We start from the raw sequence: 21257 nt of genomic DNA on the forward strand, positions 1-21257 counted from the left end.
GTATCCCTGCCCACACTGAAGTGGACAGAGATAAAGATTAAAATATTGCTCCTGTCAGCAGGGAGCAGCGTTTTTTATTGCTTCCTGTGGGGAGATGCAATGATGGATCTCGCTGGAGGAGGGGAGCTGGTTGGCGCAGCTGGGGCCTTGGGGCTCCCCTCATGGCCCCAACAAGGAGATGGTGGGTGTCCTGAGTGGGCACCAGGGTACTCACCCTTTTTTGACTGGGCCTCGTGGGATGGGGTCCCTATTTAAAATGTGGAAGGCCTAAGGGAATGTGGTTCCAGGGGTCACATTTGCCTGGGGAGTAGGGCTGCTTGATACCCCCCTTTATAATATGGCCGGGCCCAGGAGATGGGGTCCCCAGGGCAAGAAATCGGCCGGGAGGGGGGCTGTGTGCCCCCTTCTCCATTTACAATATTAATGGGCCCGGGAGGTGGGGTTCCCGGGGCCAAAATTGGCTCGGGAAGGGGGGTCTGTGTGCCCCCTCTTCCCTTAAATCCTGTGATGGGCCCTAGGGGATGGGTTCCGGGGGGCCAAAAAGGGCCCGTGGAGGGGGCCACTTAACCCCTCCCCTAAAAATATGCGGCTAGCCCCATTTATGGGTTTCCTGGGGCCAAGATTGGCCCAGGGTGGAGGCTGTGTTTCCGAGCTCCAAGTTGGCTGCCTTTGGAGGGCTTGCAACAGAGCCAGGCCGGAGACCAGGCCCAGCGATCTTCGGCCTTGCGCAGCGTGGGGTTGGCTGAATGTGAGGGGTTGACTGCAGGGCCTGGCCGCAGGCCTCGCCATGCAGTGCTAATTATCCCACATCAGAATTATCTCAAGGTACTATAACTCATGCCCTAAGGTAACTATAACTTCTGCCCTCGCCATGCACTGCTAAGTCCCCCACATGTTACATTCACTCATGACATCTTCTATGACATCATTGATAATATCACTGTAACACTGTAAGAGTTCCAATAAAATTATTGATGGGAAAACTGTGCATGGTGAGGCCACAAGCCATAGATAATTTAGGGCACAAGTTAGTTTTCTGAGAAAAGCATAACTATAACTGTTGAATTTACATGGTTTTGTGTGTGTAAAATCTGAACCTAACTATAACTTCCCTCTAACCTTTGTTTTTTTTAGTTAATTTCTAAGGTTTTTTAAATTCTATTTCCTAACTATAATGTCCCAGTAACCTTTTGATTTTTTTTTTTAGTTAATATAAATATATATATATATATATATATATTCACTGAAAAAACCATAGGTTTCACACATGTTATAGTTAGCTGGACATTTTACTGATAAAAAACCAATGAAATTCCCCCGTTATAGTTATTGCAGGCAACTATAACTCACGCGACCGCAATCCTCTGCTGATGCTAATACTGTATTTAGACACTTATTTACCCATGTCTTCTTCCATTAAATTTTAGCTATACATATATTACAAATATTTTTTTTTCATAAAGACACATATGTCATCAGCAGAGGATTGCGGTCGCGTGAGTTATAGTTGCCTGCAATAACTATAACGGGGGAATTTCATTGTTTTTTTATCAGTAAAATGTCCAGCTAACTATAACATGTGTGAAACCTATGGGTTTTTCAGTGAATTTGCAAGGTTTTTTAAATGCTAATTCCTAACTATAACGTGTGTGAAACCTATGGTTTTTTCAGTGAATTTGTACGTTTTTTAAAATGCTAAGTTACTTTACGCCATTCGTGGCGTGCGCGCCCAGTTAACGCAGTTCGTTCCGTGCGCGCACGGTGCGCTTCGCGCACCGTGCGCGCACAGTGAGCACGCGGTGCGCTTCGTGCACCGCGCGCCCACTTTACGCAGTTAGTGCCGTGCACGCACGGTGGTCACGCGGTGCGCTGTGCGCACCGCGTGCCCACGTTACGCGGGATGGGCCATGTACGCACGATGCGCTACGCGCACCGTGTGCACATGGGGGACATATTATGCGCTTCGTTGTGAAAGGGATTCTTAATTAATTTCTATAATGCATATGCCATGCACTAATGGGGCACCTTCGGGCACCATTTGCACACGGGGTGAGGATAGTGTGGATATTTTTTTTTTTTTTTTTAATTTTTACCGTACGCGTAATCGGCGATTTTTCGAAAAAAAATAAAATTGTTTTTTTGGCCTTGGGGGTTGTTTGGGGACACCTATATCGATGCTGGGTGGTTGCGAACTGAATATACTGCCCCTTTATATGTTTTTTGTCTTTGTTTTTGCTGCCCCACTCAGAGTGCGAGAGAGAAAATGGCGGCCGCCGCTTCCTGGTTTCGACCGATTCGAATGTTTACTTAGATCGAACAGCCAATCAGAATCGCGCTCGCGCACGTCACCGTACGCGTACGGTAAGCGCACGGTAAGCGCACCGTAAGCTGGCTCAGATATATATATTGATTTAAAGGCTATTTTCTCAGAATCTACTGAACAGATTTACACCAAACCTACAAAAGGCACTTCCTTGACCTGTAGACTACCTCTCTGCCAAATTTCAAGGAACTCTGTTCAGCCGTTCGGGCTGTAGCTGTGTTTAAAGGTCCTATGGAAAAATGCATGGGAAAAACGCGTTTTGGGACCCCCCTTTTATCTCAGCCCCCGCTTGACGAATCCCCCCGAGACTTTCAGGGTAGGAGCGGAGCGTAGCGCCCCACCTATTTTGAAAATTTCGCGAGGATTCGTCGACCGGCGCCAAAGTTATTCAAAATAGAATGTTGCGGTTTTCCTATGGAAACAGGGTCCTAACTATAACTACCTACTGGCGACCGCCAGTAGGTAATATATATATATATATATATATATATATATATATATATATATATATTTCACTGGCTTTGTAGGAGTGAAATCTGAGCCTAACTATAACTACCCCGTACCCTTCGTTTTGATCAGTGAATTTATAAGGTTTTTTAATGTTGTTTCCTAACTATAACGTCCCTGTAACCTTTGATTTTTTTTCAGTGAATATATATATATATATATTCACTGAAAAAAAATCAAAGGTTGCCAGGACGTTATAGTTAGGAAACAACATTAAAAAACCTTATAAATTCACTGAAAAAAACCTAAGGTTACGGGGTAGTTATAGTTAGTCTCAGATTTCACTCGTACAAAGCCAGTGAAAAATATATATATATTCACTGAAAAAAATCAAAGATTACTGGGACATTATAGTTAGGAAATAGAATTAAAAAAACCTTAGAAATGAACTAAAAAAACAAAGGTTGATTTTTTTCAGTGAATATATATCTATATAACCCTGTAACCTTTGTTTTTTTTCAGTGAAAAACAAAAATATTAATATATATATATTCACTGAAAAAAAATCAAAGGTTACAGGGTTATATGGATATATATATATATATATATATTCACTGAAAAAAATCAAAGGTTTACAGGGATGTTATAGTTAGGACATAAAATAAAAAAAAGCCTGGACTCATTCAGTAGAAGCCACCAGCAGTGTCCAGGACAGGTCTAGTTGGAACTGGTCAGCGGGGCTCATCAGGAAAGTGATCTTCTTGCAGCTTTTGGGTTCCTGTAGCTTAACAGGGGGTCAGCCAACTGACTCTTTGAATCCACTTCTCCTCCTGGGTACAAGTGGGAGCAGGTCCAACCCTAGGGGGGCGGGGGGGTCTTCTCACAGGTCACAGCAGCAGGTGCAGTCCTTCTGTTTTTCACAGGTCCAGCGGTGTTCTGAAGAGGGTACTGGGGGACCACATTTATGCCCAGTTCCAGACTGTTGGTGGAGGAAGCTGCTTCCCACTCCCTAATCAATGAGGTAAAGTTTCTCAGCAGTGACCCTACCCACTTTTGGAGCACATTCTGTATGTTTTGCTGTAAACTATCCCACAGTGCCCCTCTCTACCTAAAACTAAGATGGCAGAACCTTTCTTCCCCTATGCAGACCACCCTGTGCCCACCCAGAGTTGTGGTTATGATAATGGACAAACCCTCCCTTGTGGTCACTTCAAACTAGATCTGGGTTAGCTGGCCCTCCCACTGAGTTTGGAGAGAGGTTTGCTATTAGGACAAAATGGAGCAAAGGCGTGAGCTACATCTGTCAGTGATAGGGTAGGCTTCCTTTGAAGCCCGGGAAGGGGCTGGGCACAGCCCCTCAGGCCATCCTACTCAGGGAGAAAACATCTTCGCACACCCAAGCCCTTTGTCCACTGTCTGGGAGCAATACACTTTTCAATTCAAGAAAGCCATTAACAGGTGACACTGAACCCTGGTAGAGAGGCACGTGTGCTTCGGCAAGAAAATTTATTACAAAGAGGGGGGACGGGGAGCTAGAATTGGAAAAAGAGGTCCAGTACCTACGCTCCCAAGGCTAACGTGATAATCACTCAAAGGTAACTGTTCCTAAAGAAAAGGAGAAGCTGGCCAATGTGGTTGCCTGAAGAAGTAGTGAGTGAAACCTAATTCACAAAAACGGTTGGAAACGAAACTGCTGCCTGTACCACACCTATTCTGGTTGTGTGGGGGAAGAGTACGGTGCTGCCAGCTGTGTTGAATCTGATGTCTTTATGTGGAAGAAACAAGCACGGCTGCTGCTGTACTGCACAAATTGTGTGCATGAATGAGGGAAGCTTGCACGGCTGCTGCCTGGGCCTAATGAAATCTGTGTGTGAGAGGAAAGCTTCCCTTGCACTCCTCTCTCGCCTGTGCCTAATCTGTGTGTGTGAGAGAGGTTTGCCTTGCTCTCCTCTCTCGCCTGTGCCTAATGTCCTATTACTTACCGGTAATCTTCATTACTCCGGGTCCCGTAGTCCTCGACACCGTCATGGACTAGTGAGATGTAACTATCTCGCTGACAGAAAAAGAACGAAGGAATGCTGGACCTACCCTTCCCCCTCCCACTGGGAGTACATAAGGAGTACCGTCCCAGCATTCCTCCTGAAATACCAAGCCATAATGAAGGCCGGCAGACAGGGAGGGAGGGAGGGAAGTCATGACGGTGTCGAGGACTACGGGACCCGGAGTAATGAAGATTACCGGTAAGTAATAGGACATTACCCCCAGGTCCCTCCGTCCTCGACACCGTCATGGACTAGTGAGAAATACCAAAGCAAACCCCGGCATTCATACTAGAAAACACAACAAACCACCAGGATAGCAAACAAACCCAGAGATTTATTGGAAATAAAGCAGAAAAACAATCAGGAGCGAACAGAGCTCAACACCCCCAATGCAAAACCTCCATCATCCCCCAACAGATTGAGAAGGCGATAATGCCTGATGAAAGTATTGGAAGAGGCCCACGTGGCAGCCCTACAAATCTCAGAGAGAGGAACACCCTGAACCTCCGCCCAAGAAGCAGCCACCCCTCTCGTAGAACGACCCTGAACCCCCAGAGGAGGAGGAGAACCAGACAGAGAGTAGGCCAAGGAAATGACTTGCTTCAGCCAACGGCCGATGGACACAGAAGAAGCCTTACTCCCAAGGGAAGCCGCACCAAAGGAGACAAAAAGGGAGTCCGATTTGCGAAAAACCGCCGAACGGTCCAGATAAATGCGCAAAGCCCTGCACACATCCAACAAAGACCACTGGGGACCACCAGGAGAATCCAAAACAGAGCCCAGGGCAGGTAAAACCAACTCCTGACACCTGTGAAATTGCGAAGAAACCTTCGGTACAAAAGAAGAATCCAGTCGGAGCACCACACCCTCCTCCGTGAAGGAAAGAAAAGGAGGCCGAGCCATCAAGGCTCCCAACTCCCCAAGACGACGAGCAGAGGTGACCGCCACCAGAAAAACCACCTTGAGAGTCAGAAATTTTAAGTCCACCACATCCAAAGGTTCAAAAGGAGGACCGATTAAAACTCGCAGGACCAAAGGCAAATCCCACAGGGGAAAAGAAGGACGAGGAACAGGCCGAGAAACAGCAAAACTGCGAAGAAGACGAGAAACCAAGTCCTCAATATCCGAAAGGTTCCCCCACGGGGAACGAAAAGCCCGAACAGCGGCCCACTGTGCCCGCAGAGTAGACACAGCCAAACCCTTCTCGAAACCTTCCCACAAAAACTGAAGGACAACCTGCAAGGAACAGAACAAAGGGGAGACCCCCAACGTCGAACACCAACGGTCAAAATACCCCAATGCCTATCATAAGCCTTAAGGGTGGAAGGCCGCCGGGAACGCTGAAGAGCCACCGCTAAATGTTCCGGGAAACCGCGCCGTCTCCAACCCTGCCTTTCAACTTCCACACCGACAACCGCAACCGGAGAAGCGACAGGGACGGGGAAGACCGAAGTGGAGACGGAGACAGGGGAAGAAACCAGGGACCCTGCACCGCCAAAAGACGCACCGTCGGAAACCAAGACCTCCGAGGCCAAAACGGCAGGACCGCCACCACCTCCCGATCCTCCTGACACAAACGGGCCAGAAACCTGGGAACCAGAGCCAGGGGGGGAAGGCATAGAGGAGACGCGACGGCCACGGGAGAGACAGAGCGTCCACCCCCCAGCAACCCTCCTGCAGAAACCGGGAGCAAAACCGAAGGAGCTGAGCATTGTGCCGGGAGGCAAAGAGGTCCAGAAAGGGACGCCCAAACCTCCCGCACACAAGCCGAAACGCAACCGGGGTGAGAGACAACTCCAGAGAGTCCGGAAAGCACCGACTCAGGGCATCCGCCACAAAGTTGTCCACTCCCCGAAGATGAACCGCCGTCAGAGACAGCAGATGTCCCTCCGCCCAACAAAACAGGGGCACCACTATCGCATTCAAGGAAGCCGAACGAATCCCCCCTTGATGATTCAGATAAGCCACCGTCACCATGTTGTCGGACCGCACCAACACGTTCCGACCGAGCAACAGAGCCCGAAAACCCATCACAGCTCGGGACACCGCCGTGAGTTCTCTCCAGTTGGACGACCGGCGGCTCTCCAGGAGGGACCAACGACCCTGAAGGGAGTGAGATTCCAAGGTCGCCCCCCAACCCAAGGCGCTGGCATCCGATGTCAAGACCAGAGAAGGAGAAGACTGCAGGGGCAGACCCAAAGACAGATGATCCCTCACAGACCACCAAAGAAGAACCGGGAGGACCACCGGAGACACAGGAATAAGAACGTCCATGTCGCGGGACAGGGGATCCCAGAGAGACAGGAGGTACACCCAAAGGGGGCGCAGATGAAAACGAGCCCAGGCCACCGTGAAAACTGTTGCCGCCATCAGACCCATAAGACGCAACCAAAGGCGCACCGGAAAGGCACCCCCCACCCGGAAACGACGAGCAAGGGACACCAATGTCAAAACCCGAGGCTCGGGGAGGAACACACGGTTCAGATCCGAACGGAAGCGGGCCCCAATGAAAACCATGTCCTGCGACGGCGTCAGCTGACATTTGGGCAAGTTGATCAGAAACCCATGGGCCCGCAACGCCGAGCACACCACCTCCCTGGCCTCCAGCAACAGGACCCGAGATGGAGCATGGATCAACCAGTCGTCTAAATAGGGGTACACCATCACCCCTTGGAGATGAAGCCACGCGACCAAAGGCGCCACCACCTTTGTAAACACCCTTGGCGCCGACCGGAGACCGAAAGGCAACACCATGAACTGGTAATGACGCCCCTGAACACAAAACCGTAGAAACCTGCGGGATCGAGGATGGACCGCGACATGGTAATACGCATCCTGAAGATCGAGGGTACACATGAAGTGACCCGGCAGCACTAATGGAATCACCCTCTGCAAGGTCTCCATGCGGAAAGGAATCCTGGCCACCCATTTGTTCATGACCCGCAGATCCAAAATCAAGCGGAAACCCCCCGTGTTCTTTGGAACCAGAAAGACCAGGGAATAGAAACCCAACCCCATCTCCAACGGAGGAACCTCCTGAATGGCACCCTTCCGAAGAAGGTCCAGAATCCCGAGAGAAAGATGGGACCGCTTCACACGACTCGAAGGCCAAGGAGTCGGCCGAACACCCGAGTCTGGTGGAGGTGCCGTAAATTCCAGGACATAACCCTGGCGAATGATGTCCAACACCCAGACGTCGGAACACGACTGAACCCAGGCATCCAGGAAGAAGTGCAGCCGCCCTCCAACCAACAACCCGGGAACCACCGCCAAAGAGTCAGGAACGCGGCTTGGCAGGAGGAGGGGACTTACCCTTACGGTCCCGACCACGGCCAGAAGCAAACCTACCCTGGCCTCTCACAAACTGCCTACGAGAAGCAGGGCGAAAGAAAGATTTGGGTTTAGAAGGGACAGGAGCAGTAGTAGAGACTTTAAAAGAGGAAGAATGTTTCTTTTCTTTAAACAACTTGTGCAATTTCGTCTCCAACTCTCCTCCAAACAACATCGTACCCTGAAAGGGCAACCTCAAAGCGCATGCCTTCTGCGCAGAGTCAGTCTTCCAGTCCTTGAGGACAAGACTGCGACGAGCAGCCACACAAGCCCCCCCGGACAGAGCAGAAGCACGCACAACGTCAAAGGAGACATCAGACAGAAGCTCCACCTGACGCTCAATTTGCTCCAGCAAGCCAGAACAGTCCGTGGCATTATCCATAGACTGATAGAGAGACTTCAGGTCAGACAACAGGGACTGCGACACATAAGTCCCGTAGATGCCTGCCCTCAAGGCCAGGTGGGAGCCAGAATACACCTTACGGAGCGCCACATCCGCCTTCTTGTCAACCGGATCCTTCAGAACAGCATCTTCAGCAAGGGAAGTACGCCCCACCAAACTAGCCACAAACGAGTCAATAGGAATTGAATCAGGCAGTTCAGTGGCCATATCCTGCAGAGGATAGAGTTTCGTCATGAATCGAGGAATCAAAATGCGATCAGGATCAGCCCACTCGCGCTTCAAAACATCTTTGATGAAGGGATGGACAGGCACATCGACAGTGGCAGCACTCTGAAATTGACGCAACAAAGGGCCCCTAGAGGTACTAGGCGCGTCTCCGTCAGGGAACCCCATGTTCTCTTTAACATGCTGCACAATAACTGTCATAGTATCCTTGTCCACATATTTGCCCTTCAACTCGTCATCCCCCAAATGTCCAGCAGACTCATCGCCACTAGAAGCTGAAGAAACAGGAGCAGGACACTTGCGACGGGAACCAACATCACCCATCTCAGTCAAGGTTTCCCTGATTAAGCGCTTAATATGCGCATCAGCACCAGCATCACGGCGCCTGGACCTGGCAGGAGAGGGAGACCTGGAATCACTAGAAGAAGAGGAAGACCTCTCCCGGTGATGTCTTTTCCTGGAATGCTTTCCCATCGTAAAGAATACACCAAACACAGCAAAAACGCCAGAGATAACAACCGCTATGCGGTACTCACCCCAAACGCTCGTTATAACGAGTCTCCCAAGCCGGTAACCTCGAGGCGCCTGACTTCCGTCCCCACGATCAAAAACCGGAAGTCAGGCATGACGACTTCCGGCCGGGGAAGGAGCTCCAACCAATCCAGAGGAGCATCACGGCCGCGCCCCCTAGCAAGCCCAGCAGGCCAGGAGAGGCGGCCATCGGGCCAAGAAGAAACCAACGCGGTATTACACCGCCGCGTGGAACTAGGAAATGGAGAGGCCCGCGCCACTCCCCCCAAGCCCAGCAGGGAGGGAGAGGCCAACAAGGAAGGGCCGCCGGCACCAGGTAAGAACCAGCGGCCACAACGATAAATCCAGAAAGAAGGCAGGAGCGCCCCCGCTCCTGCCGCGTCCTCTTACACCGTCAGGATGACAGAAAAAGAACAGGAGGAATGCTGGGACGGTACTCCTTATGTACTCCCAGTGGGAGGGGGAAGGGTAGGTCCAGCATTCCTTCGTTCTTTTTCTGTCAGCGAGATAGTTACATCTCACTAGTCCATGACGGTGTCGAGGACGGAGGGACCTGGGGGTAATCTGTGTGTGTGAGAGTGAGGTTTGCCTTGCTCTCCTCTCTCGCCTGTGCCTAATCTGTGTGTGTGAGAGAGGTTTGCCTTGCACTTCTTTCTCGCCTGTGCTACTCACTGGGTGTAAGGAAGCTTGCATAGCTGCTCCCAATGTTAAACCTTTTCTGTGTTTAGTGGGCTGTGAAATAAGTGAATGAACCCGCTTCAAGCAGCTAGCTGCCTGCCCCCCAATCCCGCTCTGCAAGCGCTGGGTCTCCCAGGGCTCTTCACGCCCCCCTTCCTTCCCTGTGCATCCTCGGAGCTGTCCAACTCTGCAGCTGCTGAACGAGGAGCGGCAGTGCCACGGAGAGCCCCAGCTGTGCCCGGGAGCAGCGCTGCTCTGCCAGCAGGAGCCGTGGGAGCAGGAGACCCTTCACAGGAGCAGTGAGTGCGTCACTGAAGGAGCACGAGACCCTTCAGATGAGGATGGCAGACTGACTCCACAGGAGCAGTGCGTCACTGCCAGGGGCTGAGGGAGCAAGGGGTCCTTCACCGGAGGATCAAAGACTGACTCCACAGAATCAGAGCGTGCACTTCCAGGAGCCGTGGGAGCCAGGGGCCCTTCACAGGAGGATCAAAGACTGACTCCACATGAGCAGTGCGTCACTGCCAGGAGCTGAGGGAGCAAGGGGCCCTTCACTGGAGGATCAAAGACGGACTCCACAGGAGCAGTGCCGCCCTTCCAAGAGACGTGGGAGCAAGGGGCCCTTCACGGGGGGATCAAAGACTGACTCCACAGGAGCAGGGCGTCACTGCCAGGAGCTGAGGGAGCAAGAGGCCCTTCACTGGAGGGTCACAGACGGACTCCACAGGAGCAGTGGGAGCAAGGGGCACTTCACATGAGGATAACAGACTGACTGCACAGGGGCTGAGGGAGCGAGGGGCCCTTCACAGGAGGATAGAAGACGGACTCCACAGAAGCAGTCGTCACTGCCAGGAGCTGAGGGAGCAAGAGGCCCATCACTGGAGGGTCACAGCCGGACTCCACAGGAGCAGTGCGTGCACTTCCAGGAGCCGTGGGAGCCAGGAGCCCTTCACAGGAGGATCAAAGACTGACTCCACAGGAGCAGTGCGTCACTGCCAGGAGCTGAGGGAGCGAGGGGCCCTTCACCGGAGGATCAAAGACTGACTCCACAGGAGCAGTGCGTCACTGCCAGGAGCTGAGGGAGCGAGGGGCCCTTCACCGGAGGATCAAAGACTGACTCCACAGGAGCAGTGCGTCACTGCCAGGAGCTGAGGGAGCAAGGGGTCCTTCACATGAGGATAACAGACTGACTGCACATGGGCGGAGGGAGCAAGGGGCCCTTCACAGGAGGATCTAAGACGGACTCCACAGAAGCATTCCTCACTGCCAGGAGCTGAGGGAGCAAGAGGCCCTTCACAGGAGGGTCACAGACGGACTCCACAGGAGCAGTGCGTGCACTGCCAGGAGCCGTGGGAGCCAGGGGACCTTCACTGGAGGATTATAGAGGGACTCCACAGGAGCAGTCGTCACTGCCAGGAGCTGAGGGTGCGAGGGACTCGTCATAGAAGGAGCGCAAACTCGCACGACAAGCGCTGCGCTGTACTGCCAGGACCTGAGAGAGCACAAACTCCCGACACTGGAGCAGCGCTGCTCTGCCAGGAGCTGAGGGAGTAAGGGGGCAGTCACTGCAAGATCACTCACTGGAGGCTGACAGACTCCCTTTACAGAACGAGCGCCTCTCCGCCCAGAGCCCTGGGAGGGCTTCACTGGAGGATCACAGACTGACTCCACAGGAACAGCGCGTCACTGCCAGAGCTGAGGGAGCGCGAGACCCCTCACAGGAGGAGCACAAACTCGCACCACAGGAGCTGCGCTGCACTGCACTGTTCTGTCAGGAGCCGAGAGCACAAACTCGCACCACAGGAGCAGCGCTGCAGTGCCAGGAGGCGCGAGAGCAAGGGACCCTTCACAGGGGCACCAAGATATCACTCACAGGGCAGCGCTGGAGTGCCAGGAGGAAGATAAGTCTTACTAGGGCATCTGTACCAGGCAGGAGCGAGCAGGGGCCAAGACTCACACGAGCATCCGCGCGCTGCCAGGACTCACCGAGGAACACTGGATCCTTTCAAAACAAGACCCCTCTGGACAGGGAAAGACAATCTCAGACTATCGGCCCTGCCGTCCTACTCGGAGAGGATGTAAGCACTGCACCAAGAGCAGCTCGGCACCATAAGAAGCAGGAGGTGGCACTCTTCTTACAGGAGCAGCGCAGTACGCTTACAGGAGCAGCGCAGTACTCTTACAGGAGCAGCGCAGTACTCTTACAGGAGCAGCGCAGTACTCTTACAGGAGCAGCGCAGTACTCTTACAACAGTATTGTTAAGGGAGCAGCCCAGCGCAGGATGTTACTCGTACGTGAGCAGCACGGCAGGGGGTAGTACTCTTACAGAAGCCTCTCAACTGGCGGTAGTATTCTTACAGGAGCAGCCCAGCAGGAGTCAGTTCTCCTACAGGAGCAGCCCAGTAAGGGACGGTACTCTTAAGGGAGAAGTTCAGCGAGGAGATCTACTCTTACAAGAGCTGCCAGCAGGGCGCGGTACTCCTACAGGAGCAGCCCAGCAGGGGTCAGTACACCTACAGGAGCAGTTCAGTAGGGCGCGGTACTCCCACACAAGCAGTAGTTTCACAGGAGAAGACCATCAGGGGTGGTACTCTTACAGAAGTAGCCCAGTAGGGGGTAGCACACTTACAAAGGCAGTCCAGTAGGGCAGGTACTGCTAGAGCAGCCGAGCAGGGCACTTTACTCCTACAGGAGCCGCTCAGCAAGGGGTAGTACACCTACAGAAGCAGCCCAGCAGGGGGTCAGTACTCCTACTGCAGCAGCCCAGCAGGGGGTCAGTACACCTATAGGAGCAGTCCAGCAGTGGGAGGTACGTCTATAGGAGCAGCCCAGCAGTGAGTGGTACACCTACAGGAGCAGCCCAGCAGGGGGGTAGTACTTTTACAGGAGAAGACCAACAGCGGGTGGTACTCTTACAGAAGTAGCCCAGCAGGGGTTAGCACACTTACAGGGACAGTCCAGCAGGGTACGGTACTGGCAGAGCAGCCAAGCAGGGGTCAGTTCTCCTACAGGAGCAGCCAAGCAAGGGGCAGTTCTCTTATGGGAGCAGCCCAGCACGGGGCTGTTCTCTTATAGGAGCAGCCCAGCAGGGGGCAGTTCTCTTACAGGAGCAGCCCAGCAGGGGGCAGTTCTCTTACAGGAGCAGCCCAGCAGGGGGAAGTACTCTTACAGGAGAAGCCCAGCAGCGGGCAGGACTCTTACAGGAAAAGCCTAGGAGGGGGCAGTCCTCTTACAGCAGCAGCCCAGCAGGGGAAGTACTCTTACAGGAGAAGCCCAGCAGCGGGCAGGACTCTTACAGGAAAAGCCTAGGAGGGGGCAGTCCTCTTACAGCAGCAGCCCAGCAGGGGAAGTACTCTTACAGGAGAAGCCCAGCAGCGGGCAGGACTCTTACAGCAGTCTCTTATCTACAGGTAGTCCTCGTGTAGGAGCAGGCCTGCCAGAACCCGAGATTAAGAGTGCACGTGGCTTCTGTAGTACAGGGTTGTCACTCTCATACTCACCCTATCCTCAGCCCGTGCCCGGATGGTGCCAGATCGCTGTCCGTGCCATCCACCGTGCCCCCTGTTAAAGCTCCCGGCTGCCTCCCTGGTGGAGTCCGCTGAAGCGTCAGCCTCCGAGGCCGCGGTGTGACCTGTTTATTCCGAAGGCGGCAGCCGGCAACCCCGCACCGCCAGGAGCTGGGAGAAGGTACTTCGATCCTTCCAGAGACAGAATATCCTCTGAGAAGGAACGCCCTGCACTGACAGGAAGAGGCATAGAGAGGCAGCTGGTGATCAGCCCTCATTACTTACAAAGACCCTTCCCAGAGGGCACACTGAACGGCCCCTGAAACCCTTGGCTGGCAGCAGGTTCGCATCCAGGGCAGAGCAGCACTGCTATACCTTCAAAGCCCAGCCTGGATGAGCTTGGCAGCATGGGTCTCAACACGAGAGCAGCTTCGTTTGATGCCATGACCCGTAGGTCTGTCCTCCTAACTTGCATGCTCACCCTGGTGTCCATGGAGGGCACCACAGGCCTTCGGATGCCCTCCTTCTCCGGGCACATCAAGGAGAACTCCCCGGCAGGAAGCGCTGTGCACGGGCTGGACATGCCTCTGAGCCGCCTGAGCCCAAAGCCCTGGTGCGCAGTGGTCCATGGGAACCGGTGGCACCTCCAGCTACTGGGAGAGGGCCGGGGGGACTTTGGGCTCTTCCTGCAGCCGCGGCGTGGCCGGATCTCCCTGCGGAGCGCACATGCCCTAGACCGAGAGGAGAGGGCCGAGTACCGGCTGCACCTGGTGCTCTGTTGCCAGCACCGCCTGCTCACGGTCCAGGGACCCGGGAACATGCTCACCAAGTTGGCCACCATATCCATCAGCATCCTGGACGAGAACGACAACGCGCCGCATTTTATGGCCAGCAATGATCTGGGCCCCCACATCAGCCTGGACGAGACCGCCGGGCTCCGCTCGGTGGTGGGCCGGGTCAGTGCGCAGGACCCAGACCAGGGCACCAATGCTGAGGTGGTCTACTACGCGGACCCCACCAGCACCCACTTCTTTGTTATCCCCAAGACTGGGCAGGTCATCCTGGTCGAGTCACTTCTGAACATGAAGGTGGCAGTCAACCTTACTCTGTATGCCCGGGACCGCGGGCACCCACCACTGGTCAGCGCACCCCTTGAGGTGGAGATCTGCCCCAAGTCCTTAGATCTTCCCATGAAGGTGGCACCACGGAAGAGAGAAGGTAGATCGTTACTCCACCAGGGTCGCAACGAGAAGACCAAGTTCATGTCCCCTGAGCAGGTCCACAGTGACAGCACTAAACCTGAGCTCCACGGAGCCCGTCCTGTTCCACATCCGGGGCATGACCGCGGCCCGTCACTTCCCTATCCTGGTCTCCATAGGACCATCTCCCATTCCATTGCAGCAGTCCACAGCCCCCAGGATCAGCATCGCAGTATCCAGCCCCATCTCCAAGGCACCTTGTCCCATCCCAAGCCATACAACACAGACCCCCTGCCTGAGCCCCACACGGCCCTCTTGGTGCCTGAAGACGCAGCGCCAGGCTCCCTGCTGACCACCTTGTCGCCCGGCCGCTGGTTTCCTCATGTCTGGTTTGAGCTGCTGTCCCCTTCGGCTCTGGACGCTTCTCTTCGTGTGGACAGGGAGACCGGACAAGTGACACTCACCAGGACCCTGGACAGGGAGAGCGCGGCACACCTGGAGTACATCATCAGAGTGCACGAGACGGCAGGTAAGAAACGTGACGGCCAATATGACCCTGCCAACCCTGTGTCTTACATACATGCGATGAACAAACCCCAACTCTAATTACCATGGATGTAACAGACCTCGACCGTCTCCCAGGTCACGACACAACACACTCTGCTATTTAAGAAGAGCCCCACTTCTCACTACCCCACATCTTTAGAACTGTTTGTTCAAGTCATATTGGAATACAAGACCTTTGCTGCATTTTAAATTCACCATATCTTCTGATGACCTAATTCCCTGTTTTATGACGTGATTTCTATCCCATGGCTTTCTGTAGATTGTTCTGCCTCCTCGGGCTCCGGGTCTTAACACTCTGTATCAAGATCCAAATTATATAAACACCACAGAGCCCCATCCTACGACCTCTGACACCCTGTTCTTTGGGCATCTGTGGGCACTGGCCCTGTTATGGGTTTTATGTCTTTCATATTTGGTGCAGTGATGTGACTCTTTTCCTTTATTTCCCATTCTTGAGCAGGTTACCCTGGGCCAGTAATGGGCAGATTTGTATGTTCTCCCTAGATGAGTTATTTCTCACCTGCCAGGCACATTTCTGACACTCCATAGTATAACCCTACTCCACAGAACACAGCATGACATGAAACACAGTGTAGCCTAGCATAACGCAGCAGATCATCTCAACTACTTCTTTCATATCTTTAAAACAGTTCCTGAATATTTCTCCTTCCTCGTTTCACTCAGTTGTTGCATAAACCCCTCGCCTGCTTTGCACCTCTGGAGATCTGATCTGCACACTACCTTTGTCACATCTTCAAAATTGACCCCCACCCCACCAACATTTCCTATTGCCCCACTCTCACCCCTGAGGTCTAATAAGACCTTTACCCCTTACATTCTCCTGATAGAACCCGTTAGCTATTGATGGGATACTTTGGGGAGTTTCGTGCTTTTCATGAATCTCTTGCCTACAGATCCTTAGTGTTTCCTCGTAGTTTTCATTACAGAAATTCACAGCCAATGTCTTCTTTTCTTTCATCTCGCGTACTCTTTCTGTGTTTTTTTTAACAAGCATTTTACAGCATAAGTCTCTGCTACGTAAGTTGTAGTTCCCGAATTAAGTCGGTAAAGAGCATATAACACGTAGCCGAAGTACTCCTTGAAGCGCTACATGTGAGCGAGTTTAAATCCAGGCGTGAAGCGTGTTGGGCTCAATGAAATCCAAGCTGTTGGTGGGATACGAGTCACTGAACCATGTAAACACCCATTGTGCGGCAAACATCATAAAATGGGAGACTTACTATAGGAATTACCCCTTCGCCGCGGCACGAATTTTGCCGCGGCGCTGGGGGGGTTCGGGGTGAGCGCGGCGCCGCCATGCTCGTGACGGAACCACTCTGTCATGAGCCACGGGCGCGCTGTGCTCATGACGGAGTGGTTCCGTGACGACTCCGCTCACTTGCATTATTCGCCCGCACAGGCGGGGAATCAGCGCCGCGTGGGCGGAGCGGCCGCAACGGCGGCAGCATGACGGAACCACTCCGTCATGAGCACACGGCACCCGTGGCTCATGACGGAGTGGTTCCGTCATGAGCAGGCAAGGGGTTAATAACCAAGAGTATAGTTGTGTACAGGCACAAGTCCTAAAAAAAGCAGTGGGAGACTGTCCAGGTTAGGCAGTATGCAAGTGAAGCGTGCCATCACAGCGCATGATGTCAAGACGCGTGACATTGCATGTGACATCACTGGAAGTGACATATTAAATATAAAGAGCTCACACATATGTTTATCAGGTATATCACAAGTACATTTAACCACATTATGAAATTTAACAAATGAGATTTGGCATCAGGTTGTGCCAAAAAAGTGGTGCAATCCTGACGCAAAAACTGGGCCTCAACTAATACATACATTTTTTAAAACCCTGCCAAAAAAAGAAATTGGCAACAAGGAGAAACATGGCAGTAGATCTGTTCTGCTTAATTGGTTGCAAAGTCTGCATTTTGAAATATTTTATGGGTTAAGGGCTGTAAAATAATGGTGAGATAACTCTGATGGTTCATGCACTTGCTGGAGAGATCTGTTTTGTGAAGTCCCAGATTTGAATCAAAGTAGTATCAGGTTAATGTATCTCCTGAAAAGGGCATCACGTAACATGCAGATGACAGATTTTTATTTTATGTAGATAGTATAGTGGGTTACTGCTTTTAACACAGAGATCCTTCTGTTACTTGCAGTTCATAAATTGTAATCCTTGTAATATAGCACAGTAAGCTATCAAGGACATGTGACTCCTACACCTTGTAACCTTGTCTCATGTAACTCATCTTGTACAGTGATTTACACATGTACGTGATTTATTGTCAATGTATAATGTGTATGTTACGTAAATGCTCTGACACCCTGCATTGGGTTGCATAGCGCTATACAAGAAATAAAATGGTGCTATTGAAATTGTTATTTGTGTAAATACTGGGTCAGACCAACGCGTCCGACACTCCTACAGTGCCTGCATCTCTTCTATACAGTGACTGAACAAAGGCAAAGGATGCCTCTCTTAAACACCTGTGAAGATATAACACACTGTGTGCCTTCGTTTCCCCTCCGTGGCATTTACATTTAAGTGTGAGTTTCCGGCCCCCTACAGTCAGGATATTTAAATAAAAGGAGGCCAGACGGCCCCTTAACTCCGGCCCAGCTGTAGCTGAAAAAAGCCCCCTCGCTGCCTGCACGTTGCTGCTGGGAATGGAAAGCAGACCTGCTGAATGTGTCCCGGTGTCTTACACCGGGACAGGTTAAGCATATTTCGGTGGGGCCAAACCTCTTGGCAGGGGGGACGGCGTCCACCCTGTGAAAGTAGTGGGTGGACGCCGTGTACCTGCGTGTACCCCGACTTATGCCCTGGTTGTGTATGAGAACACCAGCAGAGCAGCAAAAGCTGAGCAAGTAGAGAGCAACAGAAGGCGAGACATCGCGGGTTTGGAGACGAGGGGAATAACAAGGTTCCCATGTCTAGTAACTGCATTGGGAAGGGGGGACTATCTATGGGGCCCCACACTATGGGGACTATACACAGAGAAAAACGAGGAGCAGGTTTGACTTTGGGACTCAAATAAGGGGGTAGGACGAGCTTTCTATGTGCCTTTATCCAGTAGGGGAGGGCAAGCATCACTTGGAGCTTGAAAGTGGGGCGTGGCCATGCCACATGGAATGTGTATTCCCACTGTCCGGTCAGTCAGTTCAGGTAGCTCATTTATCGTCCCTCTCCCAAGGCCTCATTAACCCATCCCAGTCCTCTGCTATTGAGTGTTTGTGGAGGCCTCTCTTCCCTGTGTAGGGCCTAAGTCTATGCTTGGGCTAGGGTGACCAACCGTGCGTAAATTTCACGGACCATCCGTCATTTTGCAGTCACTTCCGTTGTCCGTCATCATTTCTTTTATGGACGCCTTTTGTACATCATTTTGTGATTGCTGCAGGCTGTGCTGTTTCCCTGCCACAATCCAGCCAGCTTGCACTTCTCAACTGTCGATGATGCTGCAGCAGCCCCTACAGGACCGCCCACAGACTGTGGACAGGCCCATTGTCATTCTGACTGTGGCTGATGGTCACTTAAAGAATGGACCAAGGGCGTATTGAAGCACCTGCTAAGTGGGGGTGTCATGGGGTCAGACAAAATTGTTTCATAGACCTTTCTAACGTTGATCTGTGGCTCGCAAGTCAGTCCCTGGCATAAGGTACAGTGACTGGAATTCAGTGATCTGCACCTGGTAATACTGCCGCACCCAGAATATGTGAGTCTCACATAAGATGGCAGATGGTTGGATTGTTCATGTCGTTTTATGTTAAGATATGTTTATGCAGTTTTTCATAATTGAAGTTTCCTTTTCCAGGCTCCCTTTTTGATTTTGGATGTTTTTCTCTGTCCACTGTTGCCAATGTGTAACTTTCACATATATGTAACCAGGATGAGAATCTTGTTTCTACCAGAACCAGTTGATTAGGACAGCCCGCAGTATACATACAGTGCCAACGTTTACATGGCAGGGACCAGCAAACTAAAAAGGACACACCTTTTATTGAAACAAGATGTGTGTTTATGTACATTTGTGGTCTACTAAGCACCGGTATTGATGCTGAATGTAGAATGGTGTAGGGTTGTGGAGGGCCCAGTCTCTCTCACTTTAGCCCTAAATAGGCCCCTTAGATGTGCGGGGTTGTCCATGCATTTTGGGACCAGGGCCATCAGCTTCCAGTTTAGATCTGCAGAGATATTATTTGGACATTGGTAGAGGTGGGCGAGCCACGGAAAGCTCTGGCCAGGCTCGAGCCTGAAGCCTGGCTCTGGCTCAGCTCGAGGTTCTGTTGGAACCTCGAGCCCATAACGAGTCGAGCTTTTATGTACCTTCTTTCTGCCTCCCTGCCTCTCTCCCTACCTCAACCCAGGATATGGCATTACTGTCTGAGCTGCCGACTGTGGAATAAGGAAACCAGGTTGACTTCTCGACATGGGCTCATCATCCTGTGATTCTGGGCACATCACTTCATTTTCCATTACCAATAAACGATGCATTTGACCTTGTGTAAGTAACTGATGCACATGTAACTGGTGATCATGTACAGGGCTCAGCCTTCGGATCAAGTTTGCGTTGTATTTAAAAACTGCAGAAAATGATCTAAACGGTAAAAAGAAAGCCTTAATATAAGGAAAGACCAATAGAGACCCATTTTCTGGCTGATTTGTACAAAGTGAAACCAGGATAAATTAAGTCTTCCTCACTTAAATTGTGTGATCTTGATCAGATACTTAATTTTTGCTAAACTCTTTTTTTTTCTTCATTTTCGCGTATGAAAGCACTTACAAATATGTTAATTCAGACTACCAGTGTACAGAACTACCACTCTTAGTAAGTGCTTCTCAGTGCAGTGCCTTTTTAACGTTAAATCTTCACATGGTAAAGAAATACACTTTTTTGAATTGTGATGAGACTACAATATTTTAGGTGGTGTTTGTTGTATGGTTTACATAGCAAATATTTTCAGGGCTTGGCTCATGTGCGGTCTCTTAGATCTGAGCTAGACTCTTGGCTTGGCTCTCCCTGTTAATTTGTTGGTTTGCCCACCTCTAGACATTGGCCAGGAGATGCTAGTTTCATGTGCAGCATTGTCCTGGCCCAAGAGCGAATCATATCTTGCAGAAGACAAGTGAGATTAGCATGTGCTGGACGCCAACACAACCAACGACCTCACATCAAAGCATTGATTTTTTAATTTAATTTCTTTATTTTTTCCCATAATTAGTTTACAGACAACAGAAAAAACAGAGAAGTTACCAAGGAAAAAGAATACAGAAAAAATACAAATTATTACATACTGTGATTAACAGAAAGAGTGACACAATTTGGCAGAGCTTTTCACCATGAACGAAACCATATTACTACAGATTCAGCCTATCCAGTCTGTAATAGGGGCCCAGATTTTCTGACCCAACTCACGTCTTCTTCTACCTTTTAATCTGTATACTGCTACTTCCATATTGTATGTCGCTAGTAAACGAGCCCTCCAATTAGAAAAGGTGGGTGGATCAGGACTAATCCATTGAGATGTAATAACCGCTCTGAAAACAGACATGGCGATAAGCAAGAAACAATCTTCAGCTTTACTCCGTCCTACCAAGCTTTGAAAGTGATCGACCCCCAGAATCACTAATGTAGGCGTTATAGTCAAAGGTTTACCAGTAATCTGGACGAGAAAGAATTCAACGTCTAGAATATATTGAGCCAATTTAGTGCAGGAATAAAACATATGGATCGTATCTGCAGCAGGAGAGCCACATCTACTGCACATATTCCCTCGAGTGCTAGACCATTTGGAGATTTTCCCAGGAGTGTAGTATAGATCAAATATTGACATGTAGTGTTGTGCTCTGAGACTACCGGTTATTAGGACCAGGCTGGCCACCTCCAAGGAGGCTGCCAGATCGGTGCCTACTTGTCCAAATTTCCGGTCCCACTTGTCATTCTGGGTGCTCAGGTCGTCGGGCAGGTCAGAGATAAGTGTTTGATAAA

This window comes from Triturus cristatus, chromosome 12 (assembly GCF_964204655.1).
Source record: "Triturus cristatus chromosome 12, aTriCri1.1, whole genome shotgun sequence".
In the NCBI taxonomy this organism is placed as follows: domain Eukaryota; kingdom Metazoa; phylum Chordata; class Amphibia; order Caudata; family Salamandridae; genus Triturus; species Triturus cristatus.